Source organism: Triticum dicoccoides, chromosome 7A (genome assembly GCF_002162155.2).
Source record: "Triticum dicoccoides isolate Atlit2015 ecotype Zavitan chromosome 7A, WEW_v2.0, whole genome shotgun sequence".
NCBI classification, from domain to species: domain Eukaryota; kingdom Viridiplantae; phylum Streptophyta; class Magnoliopsida; order Poales; family Poaceae; genus Triticum; species Triticum dicoccoides.
This window is the reverse complement of record NC_041392.1, coordinates 508,530,547-508,538,597: the sequence shown is the minus strand read 5'-3', so window position 1 is coordinate 508,538,597 and position 8,051 is coordinate 508,530,547.

Here is an 8,051-nt window from a genome sequence, read left to right as displayed (position 1 = left end):
GTGAAGTTGGAATACAGTATGTATAGTTCTAATATGAAATTGGAATGAGTTTGCAACAGTACCTAAAGGTAGTGATTCGCTTTATTATACTAACGGATCTCACAAAGTTTTTGTTAAAGTTTTGTGTGGATGAAGTGTTCGCAGAACAAGGAGTTACCGATGTGAGAAGAATAAAGAGAGGCAAGAGCTCAAGCTTGGGGATGCCCAAGGCAACCCAAGTAAATATTCTATGGATACTCAAGCATCTAAGCTTGGGGATGCCCCGGTTGGCATCCCATCTTTCTTCTTCAACAATTATCGGTATACCTCGGTTTTTGTTTTGTTCACATGATTTGTGTCCTTTGTGTTTTTTTGTTTTTCCTTTAAGAACTATGCTAGTATGAGATAGCCCTTTATTGATTTATAGAACACTTCATGTGCTTCACTTATATCTTTTAAGTATGATCTTATAGAATTGCTCTCTGTGCTTCACTTAAATCTTTTGAGTATGGTTTTATAGAATGCTTCGTGTGCTTCACTTATATATTTTGGGCTTGGATATTGGTTAGTCTATATTAATTGTAGGATGCTCCATGAACTTCACTTATATCTTTTGGAGTATGAATAGTACTATCATCTAAAGTGGATTTAGAAGAAGGTTGCTCCTACTATTCCGAATGAGAAGAATTTTGCTTATGTGAAGACTAGTAAAATTTGTATGCTTGTAGATCATGAACATAATGCTTTATGTGCTGGTTATATTGTTGAAATCATTCATGATGCTACTGAAAATTATTATGAGGGAGGAATACATGCTTGTATGAGTTGCAATAATATCAAGTTTCCTCTGTATGTGCTTAAAGTTTTGAAGTTATACTTGTTTTGCCTTCCTATGCTAGTTGATTCATGTTCCCATAAATTGTGTGCTCACAAAATCCCTAGGCATAGGAAGTGAGTTAGGTTCGAATGTGCTAGTCATATTTTTCATGATGCTCTCTTTATGTTTCAATTCTTATCTTTTATGTGAGCATCATTGAAATCATCATGCCTAGCTAAAAGGCATTAAAGAAAAGCGCTTGTTTGGAGACAACCCAATATTTAACCTTACTGTTTTTGTGTGCTCTCATGATTAAGCTACTTTATTAATCATGTATTATAGCTTTTTCAATAAAATGCCAAGTAAGACCTTTGGGAAGACTTGGGTGAAAGTTAATGTGATCTTGCTGTAAAAAACAGAAACTTTGAGCTCACGAATCAGCTGTCATTTTTTACAGAAGAGTGCGATTTAGTTGATTCTATTTTCAGAAGATTAATAGACAAATTCCTCACATCCACCAATTTATTTCATAATTTTTGGAGTAGCAGAATTATGGTTGGTGTTCATATCATTATAGACTATTCTGTTTCTGACAGATTCTGTTTTCATTGCATAGTTTGCTTGTTTTCTAGTTTCCATGGCTTATATTTCTCAATATAAATTGTTGGAATGATATGGTAAAGTAGGCATTGTGTGAGAAAAATTATGAATCTTGTCTTTGACAGTACCAAAGTGAATGGTTTACTCTTTATCACACTAACCTATCTCACGAAGTTCCATTAAGTTTTGTGTGATTGAAGTTTTCAAGCTTTGGGTGAGATATCGATATGAGGAGAATAAGGAGTGGAAAGACCCTAAGCTTGGGGATTCCCAAGGCACCCCAAGGTAATATTCAAGGAAGACTCAAGCGCCTAAGCTTGGGGATGCCCCGGAAGTCATCCCCTCTTTCATCTTCAAAACTATCGGTATACCTTACTCGAAGCTATATTTTTATTCGTCACGTGATATGTGTTTTGCTTGGAGCGTATTTTCAATTTTACTTTATGTTTGAATAAAATCATTGGATCTGAAATCTTGAATTAAAAAGAATCCTCCCATGGCTAGTTAATTATTTGACTACTCAGTGTTCTTCACTTATATCTTTTTGGAGTAGTTTGTCATTTACTCACGTGCTTCACATATATCCTATGAGTAAATGGTTGAATGAATTGAATATCATAAATCTGAATTTATATATGTTTCATATGCTTACAACATGGGGAGTAATGACTTCACACATAATAAGTATAGGTAGTAAACTTATTGGAAGTTAGCAAACGCAGAATTGGTCACTTGAACAATTCATGAAAGAATATTGAAGGAAGAGAGATTTATCATATAAATATACTAATCTTGGACATATTTTGTAATTGTGAGCACTCATTAAAATATGACAAAAAAGTTGATGTTGGACAGGGAAGACAACTTAATGGGTTATGTTTTCCTATATTCGAAACGTTATATTGTCTTGGATCATCCAACATGTTGAGCTTGACTTTCCCCCTCATGCTAGCCAAATTCTTTGCACCAAGTAGAAATACTACTTGTGCTTCCGAGTATCCTTAAACCCAGTTTTGCTATGAGAGTCCACCATATCTTCCTATGGATTGAGTAAGATCCTGCCCGTAAGTTGTCATTGTTGCAAGCAATAAAAATTGCTCTCTAAATATGTATGATCTATTAGTATGGAGAAAATAAGCTTTATACGATCTTGTGATGTGGAAGAAATAAAAGCGACAAACTGCATAATAAAGGTCCATATCACAAGTGGCAATATAAAGTGACGTTCTTTTGCACTAAGATTTCGTGCATCCAACCATAAAAACACATGACAACCTCTGCTTCCCTCTGTGAAGGGCCTATCTTTTATTTTTGTCCTATACCTTTCCTTTTCATAAATTATTATTGTTGACATTACCCTTGAGGTAAAAGGTTGGGAGGCGAAACTATAAGCCCCTTCTTTCTCTGTGTCCGATTAAAATTTTGAACCCATAAATATCACATGAGTGTTAGCAATTGTGAAATATTAAATGATAGTTGAGTATGTGGAGTTTGCTGAATCAAAGCTCTTACATAGACCCTTCCCGAAAATAAGATGAATTGCAATTGTTTGACGACTAAGAGCACGGTTTGTTAGTTTTCAAGAAAGTTTATGATCTATACTTTAACATGTGAATAGCTTGTTACTTGATCATGAGAAGTTTTATGAGTTGAGCTACTGTTATGATATATAATGATGCTATAAAAAGTGATTGAAACTATCATTGATCAAATTTAAGCACTTGCTAGCATTCACACTTCATAAATTATTTATTTTATCATTTACCTACTCGAGGATGAGCAGGAATAAAGCTTGGGGATGCTGATACGTCTCCAACGTATCGATAATTTATGAACTATTCATGCCAAGTTTACAATTGTTTTATATGATTTTGGTATGATTTGATTAAAACTAACCCGGACTGATGCTGTTTTCAGCAGAACTACCGTGGTGTTGTTTTTGTGCAGAAATAAAAGTTCTCGGAATGCGATAAAAATCAACGGAGAATTTTTTTGGAAAATATAAAAAATACTGGAACAATAATCTACCGGAGGGGAGTCCCGTGGGCCCCATGAGGGTGGGGGCACCCCCCTGTGCCTCGTGGACTACCCGTGGGGCCCCCTGATTTATTCTCGAGGCCAACCTCTCCTATAAATACCCAAACCTCCAGAAATTAACCTAGATCGGAAGTTCCGCCGCCGCAAGCCTCTGTAGCCACGAGAAATCAATCTAGGCCCTCTCTGGCACCCTGCTGGAGGGGTCCATCATCACCGGAGGCTATGGAGGAGGATCTCGGAGGGGCCATCATCGTCATGAAGGCCAAGATCGAGAGGGAGAACCTCTACCCATCTTGGGGGGAGGCCATGGAGGAGGAAGCACAAGGGGGAGAATCTCCCCTCCTCTCTCTCGGTGGCGCCGGAGTGCCATCGGGAGGGGAATCATCACCGCGGTGATCGTCTTCATCAACATCACCATCATCATCACCATCCTCATCTCTTTTACACGGTCCACTCTCCCACACCCCGCTGTAATCCCTACTTGAGCATTGTGCTTTATGCCACATATTATGATCCAATGATGTGTTGCTATCCTATGATGTTTTGAGTAGATATCCTTTGTCTTTGGGTTGATTGTTGATCTAGATTGGTACGAGTTGTATGTTTTATTTTGGTGTTGTCCTACTCTGCCCTTCGTGTCGCCCAAGCGTGAGGGATTCCCGCTGTAGGGTGTTGAAATACGTTCATGATTCGCTTATAGTGGGTTGCTTGAGTGACAGATGCATAAACCCGAGTAAGGTGGTTGTTGCGTATGGGATAAAGGGGACTTGATGCTTTAATGCTATGGTTGGGTTTTCCCTTAATGATCTTTAGTAGTTGCGGATGCTTGCTAGAGTTCCAATCATAAGTGCATATGATCCAAGAAGAGAAAGTATGTTAGCTTATGCCTCTCCCTCATATGAAATTGCAACGACAACCACCGGTCTTGTTAATGATTGCCTAGGATAATTCCGCACACCGACCCATCATTATTCCACACTCGCTATTTATAATATTTAGTAATATATTCTAAATTTATGATAACAGCACCTTCCGATGTATTCGTGAACATTTTGTGCAGTTCCCATTGAAATCAAGCTGAGCACCCCTGTTTGCATAAATACAAAAAAGTGATTAGTATAAAGCAAATTGTACTATGAATTGACACTTTAAACAGTCAACCTACATGATCCATGTAGAGCACAGATTTAAAAAATGGGACTCACCAGAAGGAATCGTAAAACAACATTGTACTGGCCATCACAGCAACAAAGATGGAGATCCGTGAGTCCTTCTGAGCTGAAGTTAGTTTGTTATTGTGGGCAATAATGTAACCATCCTTCAACTGCTCCCTTCTTAAGAAGAGAGGCTTGGCTTCTTTATCCTGGCATAATCAGAACTACGCACTTCACGTACTCCATATTCTTCTTCAGAGGAGGATGATCCTGTTGTGCAAAGACAAGAGAACAACTAAATTCTAGCATCCCTATTTGCTCGAAAAAAGGAAAGGAAATATTTAAAACAACACAGATGAAGCACTTCTCAAGGACAATACCACTTTCTCATGGCAGTATCTAAACATTAACACAACACCAATAGAGATGACAAAGCTCAGTCATATGGATGAAATCCGTGGGCGAGTACCAACCTTTGTCAGGAGGCTTATTGTGTAGTTGCGGATGCTTGCTAGAGTTCCAATCATAAGTGCATATGATCCAAGAAGAGAAAGAATGTTAGCTTATGCCTCTCCCTCATATGAAATTGCAATGACGACCACCGGTCTTGTTAACGATTGCCTAGGATAATTCCGCACACCGACCCATCATTATTCCACACTCGCTATTTATAATATTTAGTTATATATTCTAACTTTATGATAACAACACCTACTTTTATATTTTAGCTCTCTGATATCATGCAAAGTTATCCTCTTCATACCCACAACGTAGTTTTATTTCTCGTTTCTAGTTGGAAGCAAATGTTCGGTGTACGTAGAGTCGTATCAGTGGCAAAAAGGACTTGAGAGAATATTGATCTTACCTTTTGCTCCTTGTGGGTTCGACACTCCATAATTATCACTTCCACCTTTGGGAATTGCTATGATGATTCCCTGCACTTGGGGATTATCACGCACTTCCTTGCGTGCGAAGATGTAGCTGGTGGGTCCCAGCAGTCAGGGGGGAAATGTTTTTTTGCAAAATACGGTGGCCCATCTGGTGGGTCCCAGCTATCAGGTGGAGGAATCATTATTTTTCACATAATAAGGAGGCACTTCCTTGCTGCGACTATGGACCCAACTGTCAGCCTCTCCACGTACAGTACTCTTCCGATGGAAGTCTGTCGTAGACCACATTGACCACGCCACGCCGAGAGCACCATGGCGGTGGGCGACGGTGAGGCCTAGGAAGGGGACGATGCGGAGCCGCGGAAGACGCTGTGACACCCACGATGCGGCTATATCTCGCACGTGTCGGAGCACGACTTAGGGGCATAACCGCATTGTAGGCATGTCGCAAGAGGGCTAATCTTTACACATCCCATGTACTGAATAAGAAAGGGATACATAGTTGGCTTACAATCGCCACTTCACACAATAACATAAATATAGCATTACAACAACCAGAATACAATCAAGGTCCGACTACAGAACCAAAAGGAAAGACAACCCCTAATGCAACAGATCCCCGATCGCCCCGGCTGGGCTCCACTACTAATCAACTGGAAACGAAACAACACAATGAACGAGATCTTCATCGAGCTCCTCCTTGAGCTCGGTTGCATCACCTACACGGTATCATCGGCACCTGCAAACTTGTTTTGGAAGTAATCTGTGAGTCACGGGGACTCAGCAATCTCACACCCTCGCGATCAAGACTATTTAAGCTTATGGGTAGGGAAAAGGTATGAGGTGGAGCTGCAGCAAGCACTAGCATATATGGTGGCTAACATACACAAATGAGAGCGAGAAGAGAAGGCAAAGCACGTTCGGGAATCTATGATCAAGAAGTGATCCAAGTCTACTTATGTTCAAGCATAACTCCAACACCGTGTTCACTTCTGGGACTCCGCCGGAAAGAGACCATCACGGCTACACACGCGATTGATGTATTTTAATTATGTTAAGTGTCAAGTTCTCTACAACCGTACATTAACAAATTCCCATATGCCCATAACCGCGGGCACGGCTTTCGAAAGTTCAAAACCCTGCAGGGGTGTCTGTCCCAACTTAGCCCATCACAAGCTCTCACAGTCAACGAAGGATATTCCTTCTCCCAGGAAGACCCGATCAGGCTCGGAATCCCGGTTACAAGACATTTCGACAATGGTAAAACAAGACCAGCGAAGCCACCCAGATGTGCTGACAAATCCCGATCGGAGTTGCACATATCTCGTTCTCAGGGCACACCGAATGAGCAAGACGTCGGGTTGGCATAAACCCTGGTTGCCCAGGGGGCGCCGGACATCGCTCAGGTTGGACCAACACTTAGAGAAGCACTGGCCCAGGGGGGTTAAAATAAAGATGACCCTTGAGTCTGCAGAACCCAAGGGAAAAAGGCTAGGTGGCAAATGGTAAAACCAAGGTTGGGCCTTGCTGGAGGAGTTTTATTCAAGGCGAACTGTCAAGGGGTTCCCATTATAACCCAACCATGTAAGGAACGCAAAATCAAGGAACATAACACCGGTATGACGGAAACTAGGGCGGCAAGAGTGGAACAAAACACCAGGCATAAGGCCGAGCCTTCCACCCTTTACCAAGTATATAGATGCATTAATTAAAATAAGAGATATTGTGATATCCCAACAAAAATCATGTTCCAACAAGGAACAAACTCCATCTTCACCTGCAACTAGCAACGCTATAAGAGGGGCTGAGCAAAGTGGTAACATAGCCAAACAACGGTTTGCTAGGACAAGGTGGGTTAGAGGTTTGACATGGCAATATGGGAGGCATGATATAGCAAGTGCTAGGTATCGCAGCATAGCCATAGCAATAGAGCGAGCAACTAGCAAGCAAAGATAGAAGTGATTTCGAGGGTATGGTCATCTTGCCTGCAAAGTTCTCCGAGAAGACGAAAAGCTTGATCCTCGTAAACAAACTCAATGGGTACCTCGAACACGAACTCGTCTCCGGCTCTACCCAAGGCAAGAACACAAGCAAAGGAAACAACAATCAACCACGGTGCAATGCGCAAGCAACATGGTGCAAAACATGGCATGATATGCGGGATGTGAAATGCAATGTATATGCGATCTCCGAAAGGAAAAGATTGAATCAGGCCTCAACTTGGCAAACCAAGAGTGCCGCTGGAAAGATGAGTTGATTTCAGACGGAATCAATATAAAGATCACCGGAATCGGATGCACGGTTTGCAAATGGCAAGCAAAACAATAATGGCACTAATCTGTGATTAACAACACGATGCTATCTAAAATGCAACAAGAAACTAAGCTACTGCACTCCAACATAGCAACAAAGCACATGGTAGTGATATACTCAAGATGCTTGACAAAAGATGAATACTGAGCTATGGCTAAATCACACAAGAGCATGTTCAAACAAGCATGACAAAAGTGCAAAAGATAACAACATCTCAGACTTAGTGAAAATAACAACATGTCAGGAATTAACATCAGGAAG